Below are 10,054 nucleotides of genomic sequence, written 5' to 3' on the forward strand. Positions count from 1 at the left end.
ATCTTTTCATAAGAGGTAAATCTTATGAATAAAGACCAAAAAAATTTTCCATGGGATAGGTGATACTTTATTCAGTTTCACACATAAGTGTGAAGGCAACACAGTAAATAAGAGTTCAGGCTCTAGACAGACCAATGATGAAACATGGGCTCAGCCATCATTAAACATGCTTCCTCATCTGTAAAAGGGAATCATGATTATGTATTATCTCTACCCCATGTGTTTTTTCCCAGGTTTCTTTTTTTTTTATAGGAGAGATTTATTTGAAGAAATATTGCAACATACAAAAACTACATAAAGTCTTAATTTCCATTCATACGGTGGTAAATTCGATACAATGTATAACAAAAAGAAAATTTTTTTATGCTTAAAGTACTGCACAGTTTGATCACTAAGTCCAATTAGTTGATAAGCAAACCTCACAGAACAGCTTCATGTCAGCCAAGGCCACAAACGCAGTAAACGTTAGCTGTTCTTGCTCTCCTTCTTGGACTGATGGAAAAGGAGAGACAGTACGAAGGGAACCAAGCTTTCCAAGGGGATGAGAGACATAATCCACAGAGGAGAAAAGCACGCCAAAAGAATTAAGAAGTTCGTGTTGGGCATAGTGGACCAACAGGCCAAATCCCCAACTTTGCTTGTTAGCTGGTGGACCAGCCCAGGGCCAGTGAGTCTGACTCATCAGTGAGGCAGAGCAGCAGTTCACCACCAGATGGCAGCATAGACCAACTGCCATTTTCACCCTTGGGCAGCATTGCAGCTTCATGATGCAGAACTATATACAATGTTCCAAAGAAGAACCGGGTTCACAGCTATGGAAACAGGTATTAGCCCATTCAGACTCCCTTTACTGCACCACCTAAGACTGGAGCGCTGATGTTCCTGAATTCCCTTTCCATCCACTTTCCCTCACTCCCCCTTTTCTTCTTGCTGTCCTTGGGAACGTAGAATAACTAGTAAATCTGATTTACTACAAAAAAGAATCATTCCACTCCCAAATTGAAGAATTGCAGGGTCCACTCTGCGGCAAGCATCTTAGCCGTTCTTCCTAAACCCACAGTGGTTCAGCTACAGTTAAAACTTTTATTAAAACAAAACACCATTTGCTATGCTTAACAGTACCACCAGTAAGAGGTAAATCACATTCTGACAAAAGTAGTTCAAAACAGAAGACGCCGCAGAAATCCACTTGCTTTTTTGCAGAAAGCATTATGCCATCAATATCCTTTAAGATTAATTTTCAGATACTGAATAGCTTCTAAATGGATTCATACAAATAAAGTATATTGCATCCAAAAACCCAAAGTCTTTATGAGCTTTCATTGTTGATCGAGGCAAACAGATCATTTTTCTTTATAGCCACCAACAGGAATAACATTGCAATGATCTACCATAGATCAAAGTACTATAGGACCATCAGTCTGAATCCACTCATTTTTCATTCGCGCCAAGTAAGTCATTCAAGGAGAATTTCACAAATATACATAATGTCCCCCAAAATGCAATAATTTACATTTGCTGCTTAGATTTTGTCAACAGATATGAAAACATATGTATCCAAACGATTCCCTAGAAATTATACATTATGCAGAAATTGAAAACAACACGTTATTCTTGCTTATGTCACTGTTTACCTGTACCTGAAGTTTTCCCTTAATCTGCCTTTTTTGTTGCGATGGAACCTGGCCTGGTATTGCAGTTATGCGCACATCCCTTGTTCTGTAGGTACACCTAACTTTAATGTGGATTAAATGTGAGCCCATGTTAATTTTTAGAATATTTCCCAAACTATCTATTAATAATGACACTACATTGAGCTGAAGACAATAAAAACATCTACTATTTGAAATATATAGCCTTACCCTTAAGTCAACATCACCAGTGATTAACCTCCTCAGAGATACTAACTAATCACATCATGTGTGTCTAGTATGATGCACGGAAAGGCCACAATAGCTCTCAGATAGGACTCTTTCCAAAACAAAGCACAACCTGAATCCAGTCGTGAGGAAATCACAGATAAGCCCAAGCTGGAGACCATTCTACAGATAAATGGGTTGTACTCTTGGAAAATGACAGTCATGAAAGAAAAAAGGAGAAACTGACCCAATTTAAAGAAAACTGAAGAGATGTGGAAAAAACTCAGTGCAACGTGTGATCCTGGATTGGATCTAGAACCTGGGGGAGAAAATTGCTATATAGAACATTACTGGGACAATTGGTGGAATTTGCATAAGGTCTACAGATTAGATAATAATAATGTATCAATGTAATGTTCCCTGATTTTGATGATTGTACATGGCTGTGTAAGTGGAGGTCCTTGTTCTTAGGAAATATACACTTAAAGTATTTAGGGGTAAAGGGCAATGTACTCTCAAGTGATTCAGAAAGAATACATAATTTTCATGTGTAGGGGGAGAGAGAATGTGCAAACATAGCAAATGTTAACAATTGGTGGATCTGACTAAAGAGTTTGTCAAAGTCCTTTGGATCATTCTTGCAACTTTTCTATCAGTTTGAAATTGTTTCAAAATAAAAGGTAATCCTTTAAAAAATGGTAGCCAGAAAGTCATTCCAGGCTAAGATCCAGTAAAGTAATTTTTACTTATTCTTTTCTTAATGAAACAACCTGTACCAAGACCAAAAAAAAAAAAAAAAAAAATACAATATTTACAAAGAAAGTAAAATCACCCACAATCCACCTCCCTACTCTGAAGGCATTCCCATGATGACAGTTTTCCCCCCGTGTCCTTGCTGTCATGCATCTGTTGTCCCCTCTGTGTGGTTACCATCACCTGTTCCAAGACTCCATAATCTATTGTCCAAAGATTGGACTCCCCGCCTCTACGTGTCACCTCCCCATCTATTCTCACCAGAGCAGCTGAGGTGTGCCTTTTGTGTTTGGCACTTTCAACAAAGTTGTGCACATTCGCCAGAAAACCTCACAGGAGGAGAGATCTGGGCGAAATACATAATGAAGTGTCTGGCTGAATATTCTTGCATTTGAAGACATCCAAGCTTTGTTTAATCCTAGTAAAATCCCTTCTCCTGTCACTCATCCCTAGAGTTCACCTTCTACCCAGTTGAAAAGGAGACCAAATGTCCCCACCTCCACTTTGGTTCTCCCCCCTCCACCCCTGCATGTATCTCACACTATGCCTCTCTACCTGGGCATTTCCGAGGCCAGGTGGCGGTGTCCAGATCTCTCAAATTAGATCAGATTGGGCTCTGCACTCCGAGTGAACCAGAACCCCTGGGTCTCACTGAAATCAGCAGGGCAAGGGTTAGGCGTCTGATCCTGAGTGGAACTCTGCAACTAGCCAGCTGTAGGCCTTTGGCGAATTGTATAATCTTTCCTGTCCCCAATTTTCAATTAAGTAAAACAAAGTCAGGATTAAATAACTTCTAAAATCACTTTTAATTCTGAAAGACTATGATCTATGATTCTATAGCCGGGAAAAGTAGAAATAATCAGATAGAAAATCAGGAGTAGAAAACTTTTGAAACGCAGCAGAATGAAAGATGATTATGAACAACATAGGTTTACTTTAGGACCTAGATGCAGAAAATGGAAGAATAAGACTCTCCTTACACATACTGGTGGAATAGAATTAGAGACTGGGAATTGTACAATGAGATAATTAATGACTTAATAAAACAGTAGACCATGACTCTTACCAGCTATGGATGAATGACACATCTCCAAATGCTGTAATTAAATATCTCTGAAACCAAATTCTAGCGATGAGTAAGCTTCTCTTCCTTTATACTTTCAGTAGCTTAGGAAGGAAATACAGTCAGTTTTTTAGGTTATTAGATCAATGGTTCTCCAAGCATGGTCTATGAGTTTCGACCAGAGATCAGAGCATTTCAGAGGGAGAAGGGTTGATGACCACCAGCCCAACTTTTCAGTTACTGCACAAGGAGAGTAAAGACCAGGCTGGTTGAGTGACTTGTCGAAGGTCACACAGAACGGTGGTTCACTCCCAAAATGTCTGATGGGCAGGGTGTCCCACTGCCACACATCCTCGTCCGGGAAACACTTCTCACTAGTCAGTATCAGACTGGTCTCTGGTGCTCTTATTGAAACCATGGCCAGGCTTCACCTCTAGCACTGATTCACACGCTTCACCCCTGTATACACTTCACCCCTGGGACCGTCAGGTTAGGCAGGTCATGTACAAGGAGACCTTTTGCAGTACTGGAGTCATTCTACCGCTCTGGGATGGCATCCAAGATGCACACATTCTGCCTGCCTCCCTGATGTGGGTCCCTCTGGCAACCATCCAGGTGTTTTCAATTTTTGCAACGGCAGTAGGTGAAGGGCTCCACACTGCTCCAGGGGCATGTTACCTCCATCAACGTGTCCTCTAGAAATTTGGAAAGTTTGAAAGCCAGTACATGTTCTGAACTCAAATGAACATGTTCAAGAAAAAAGCCAAGTCCACTTATAGGAACACCCAACAGTATGTCTCTTCTCTGGTTTTGCCCAAAAAGTAAAGATAGAGTTAAGGGGGACTCCATGATAGAAGCTAATTCCTTGCATTATCGCTATTGGCAATAGTAAAGATAGCTTTCGTTACTTGACATGGTGATGGTGGTTTCCACTGTGGGATGGGATGGAACAAAACAAGCAAGCATCGTGCCTTTTGCTGGCCTTGCAGTGAGCTTTCCACAGCACCTCTTGTGTTAATCCCTAGACCCTGGCAAGGCTAGATGAGAGCGATGCTTTTGCAGTTCACCTTCCTCTGGGCAGGGACCACTCTCTGCAAAGCCTCGGGATCCAGAGAGATAGTGCACCTGCCATCACACATCGCCTTGCAACGTTTTCTCGTGAAAACAGACATAACGTTTTTTACCTGGTAGGAAGCATCTTCAGTACAGAAAAGAATGTCATTCCTTGAATCTGTCAATAAAACCTCCCTAATCACCTGGAAGGTTTTTTTCTACACCTTTCCAGGTCTCTCAAGTTCTTCTGTAATCTATAATATTCCAGAGGAATGAAAGTGATTCCTCACCAATTCAAAAGTTTGAGAATTCCTAGCCCAGAAATTTGGATTTCAAAGGACATGGATCCGAGGCCCTCATACGAGAGAATCTACACCTACAATTTGATTGGTGCGAGCATCTCCAGGAAGGGGAAGTGGTAGAACTATGGGATTCAATTTCCCTGTTTTTGTAAATCAGACTGCCTGAATCTGAATCTCTATTCTTTAACTTACTGGCCGTGGGAACTTGGGCAGATCACTTCACCTCTTCAAATCTCATTTACGTCATTTGTAAAAACAAGTTTGATGATAAACAACGAACACATTTCAGATATTACAGTTGTTATTATCATTACTATTAATTATTAGTTGTTCAGAAGGGAATGTCACATAAAATTTCGGGTTGTGGGTTCTGAAATTACATTGCCTAAGTAACAATCCTGGCTCCATCCCGTGTTAATTATGTGACTATGAGCGAATTATTTAACCTCTCAAGTCACAGGTTTTTCTTCTCTTGTTTGGTAATGAACCTTAAGTTCCAAAGACAGTGTAGCACATAGTAAGACTCGATAAGTATTTGCTGAAAAACAAACAAAAAGGTTTTTGCTGTACAAATGAATGACTGTCAAAAGATAGATATTTCTCTAATCCTCAGGTCATAAAGCACATCCTATAGACTGCTAAATCTTTTCCTTGCTTACTTTCCTTATTATTTCCTTGTTATGAAGAATCAATGAAGAAAAAATGCAACATATCCACAAAAGTACATAGCACAGCACTTGGTGTGTAGTAAGTATTTTAAAAATATTAGTTATTGTTATTATCAGTGGAAAGGCAGCGGCAGCAATGGCAGCAGGAGTGGTAGTAATACTGCTTTATTTGGGAGACAACTTGTAATTATTAACAGTGGAATATCTCTGGAAAATGTTCTTGGCAGAATTAATATTTCCATCTTTGACTGGAGCTCATTACAAATACCCATCTTCTCTGAACAGCGCAAGAAGCTTTGAAAGAATGTTCCGGATGAATTGGGAGTGTACAGCATCCAGTAATGTGTAGACAGGGAAACATTTTTTTCCCTCCTGAACTGTTCCACTGGACTTATTAAAAACCTTTCATGTGTTACTTTAATAGTTGGGATACTAATAAAAAACAATAACAATTCCTGCCAATATTTATAATATAAAATTTTTCACTGGTCTGACACTGAGTATTTTAAGTATTTACCTGAAGTCCAATTTATTCTCGCGAGGCACTATGACATGAGATGTGCGCTGGATTTTAAGTTGAAACAAAACCAAACTGTATGTGAAACGCTCCTCCAGCTGCTGTCTTGGGTAGAATATTATGGGCCTGGACCATCGTCGAATATTTTTTCATCTGTTTCCTCCTCTTCAGTAGCTGCCCCTCCTGTCTTCCAAGGTGGTTATTGCAGATGAGATGAGGAAAACCTTGGATCCAATTGTAATTGAAGTTGTACAAATTTAAGTTGTTCTTATTTCAAGATGTGAGCTCACTGCCCCCCCCACCCCACACTGGTTCTTGGATTCTGTTTGCACTCACTGAAAAACAACTCATTTGGTTGGTACATTTCCTCCACCGTCGGGGCCTGAATTTGGCTCGCAGAAAGGAGGACAGGCCGTCTCAGAACTTGCTGGAAGGTATTCGGGTGCACACCTATCTGCACTGGAAACAGGGAGGCCATGCTTCTGCAGCAGGAGCCTTTCCGAGACTCCTTTAAGGAATGTTACCAGGCCTTCTCAGAGCTGTGCGCAAGCCAAAATATATATTGACATGATAGACCACAATGGATTTAAGTGTTTAAAGTCAAAAATACACTTTTAAAAATAAGTACTTAAGTTGGCCGCTTGAGCAATACCTGGGTGCCAAAGTGAATTTGTTTAGAATAAACCACCAAGTATACTTTTTTAAAACATTTTTGCACGGAAGCAAGGAAAACCAAAGGGGAAAAACACAATTCCGCGGAACACTTCCTTGTGTCTACATTATGGAACAATTGCAACTTGTAGCAGAGTTCTATCGTGAGGCCAGCAAATTCTGACAGTCTCTATAAAAACGTTTAGCTTCAAGTGAAAATTAAAGATGCTTCTATGCCCCGAGCTCTGTGCCCTTCTCTCTGTCTCACATGTGTCCCTTACACTTCTTGTAATCCCCTTCCTGACGGCCAGAAAATCTGCTGCAAAAGAATCTCCCAAACTTGGGAAAAAATTGCAAAAATGTCGGCTGCCTATTTTTCACTGATGTGTCCGTGGGCGCACAGACTCTGCTCTCTCTTCCTTTGGTTACAGCACAAAGTTCCTATTACTCTCCCTGGTTGTCTCCATTGTTTTAATTTGGGTGGAATATTGTGAAATATTTTGACTTGGGCAACGTCTTGTGTGGGTGGGCTATGTAGGGTGTTCTGAATGTAGAGGTGAATTTGTCTCATTCATTGGGTTCCTTTTGGGAGATACCAATGCCTCCAGCGTACTCTAAGAAGTACTATTTTATTCTTTTGTGAGGTTTCAAGCACCAGCTTGAAGCATCAGAGGGGAGAAACCGTGTTGACGTAGGTAGGTGGTCAGAGCATTCTTGGTCGTATCATGTCCTCGGATACGCAGACACTTGGGCCATCACACTCGGGGGCAGGGTAGGGGGTGGCCCTGGGAAGGTCTTGAAATTTGCCACAGGGTTTCTCGCTCCTTCACTTCTCCTGACCCGGTTCTTCAGTCCAAGGCTGGGAACTGGGGAGCAGGGCCCGACTCTGGCATAAATGTATAGCAGTAGGTCAAAGGCGGTCAAATTCTCCCCCTGGCTTAGAGGGGCCCTCCGCAACTGAGACTCAGATTCATCATGTTTGCTTGCCTCTGTCAGAGGTGAAGGTCCGATAAATAGTGTTTAGCAAGGTCCCCGGCAGCTAGGACAGGGCACAGCATGTTTCCTCAAAGGGAAAGAAGTTTTTCTTCCCTCTCCCTGAGATGACATTCCTCCAACCTCAAATGAGAATCCTGAGCATTTTCCACCAGCCCCTGACCACAGCTCCGAGCTCGACCACGGGTACGCAGTGCCACATCCTGGAGGAAAGAGAGAAACTGAGGCAGCCATGGAGGTGCTGGGAGTCACATCAGCAGGCAGTTCACTGAGTTTCTCACTTAGGATCTTAGAATCCCCTGTGGGAAGAGATTTTCTTCAAAGGCGTTTAGCACTTATCGATCCAAAATCGAAAGCGTTTTTGAATCCAAAACCTTCCTGCAGAGCCTTTGTTTATTTTATGTATGACAACAGCTCTCGCTCCTTGCTGCGTGTGGTTTTGGAGTTCACGGCACACTCTCACTGTCCTGCCTTCCCTGTTGTCCTTGGTTGCCTGGACCCTGGGAAGCTTCAACACTACTTTTCACTGTGCATTTCCATTACCTCAATAAATGTGATTTCCAGGTTCTTTAAATGCCTATTCCTGCTCTCCTGCTCTCCCAGGGACACTCGTATGACCTCTTTTACCTCCATATCCTAAAACCCAGGAGACGTTCATTAGAAAAGCAAAGTCAGAAGAGCAAGAAGCAAAGTCGCCCATTGCGTGGTGGCCCCAACTGCTGCCGGAGGACTGAGCATACAGCATATCTACATCCTCTCCCCCCCCGACACCCACTACTCCGCACCCGTCTTCTCCTGCCTTAATAATCCCTTTGTTCACAGCGCTTATAACTTTCTAACACACTAGTTCATTTATTGTGTTTATTGCTCTCATTGTCTCTCTGTCTCTGTCTCTCTGTCTCTCTCTTCAGTCATATAAGTCCCATGAGGGCACAAGTCTTTGCCTATCTTGTTTGGTAATGAACCTTAAGTTCCAAGGACAGTGTAGCACATAGTAAGTACTCGATAAGTATTTGCTGAAAAACAAACAAAAAGGTTTTTGCTGTACAAATGAATGAATGTCAAAAGATAGATATTTCTCTAATGCTCAGGTCATAAAGCATACCCTACAGACTGCTAAATCTTTTCCTTGCTTACTTTCCTTATCTCTACGTACAAAGCTTTGGCAAAATTTTAAACTTTGTCCATGTTTTTCTTCTACACTCTCTACATCCTTCCATAATCCCTGTGGCCCAGGACTTTTACTTAACCTAAACAAAACCATTTCTTTCATCCAGTCTGACCCATATTCTTCAAAGAGCCCCATGTTTCAATATATAATGCGTTCTCTCTCGGTTGTTCACCCCTTCTAAGTAAATCCATCCCATCATTTGTTTTATTGTTTAGAGAAGTATTCAAAACTTCAGAGCCATAAACACTTCAGGAGGTAAGTAAGTCTCTTCAAATTAGAAGAGAGTCAGACTATCTTTGTAAATATGCTACTGCCTTCTTGAAGATTACTAGTGCCAAATCATACAATCTTATGCAGCTGGCCCTCTCCCTTAACGATACCCAGATAGTAAAATTACTATAATTAGTTTTGCAATCACTCAGCACTAAAGAACTCTTAGTCAAGACGAGGATGCTATTTTGAGAGTACGAGGAGTTCAACAACATGGAAATAAGTGGTATTGATCTACTATTCCCGCGAAGAGAAAAACAAAGTATAAGGTCTCTGATTTTCAAAATGTAATCTCCTTGAATGGAGATTTCATGAGGGTATTTTACTTCTCCTTCTCCTCAACAGGGAGGGATACAGAATAAAAATAGCTGATACTTATTGGTGCTTCCTATGGTCCCGTTACTGTGCTAAGCTTTTTACAGACATCATCTGACTCGATGCACACAGGAACTATAAAATGTTGGCATTTTACAGTTGCAGAACTTGAGGTTTCTGCATCTAAGTAATTATCCAAAGCCCACAGCTTAGGACAGCTAGAAAGAAGTGGCGTTACAAATCGAGCCAGAACAAAGCAGAACCCTCACCTTCAACCACCAACCACACCCCTCTCACCCTGTCCCTGATTTCCTCTGCTTTCCACATCTTCACCCCACCCCCATCCCCAAATGATAAATAAAGGGGTTTCTAGAGACATACAGGTAACTGACCCAAACACTGCTCTAAGCCGTCTTGTGCTGGATCTCGGGGGCCACGC

At 41.5% G+C, this 10,054-nt stretch overlaps 1 long non-coding RNA gene across 1 annotated transcript in view; it reads right to left on the minus strand.

Annotated features, from left to right (window-relative positions):
- LOC309615337 overlaps positions 1 to 10,054 on the minus strand; it is a 31,245-nt gene extending 21,191 nt beyond the window's left edge. Inside the window, exon 1 of the long non-coding RNA XR_014236750.1 lies at positions 10,008 to 10,054. This is a non-coding gene — a long non-coding RNA (uncharacterized lncRNA). The remainder of the gene's footprint in view (positions 1 to 10,007) is intronic.

This window comes from Balaenoptera borealis (genome assembly GCF_965194805.1).
Source record: "Balaenoptera borealis genome assembly, chromosome: 17".
NCBI lineage: Eukaryota > Metazoa > Chordata > Mammalia > Artiodactyla > Balaenopteridae > Balaenoptera > Balaenoptera borealis.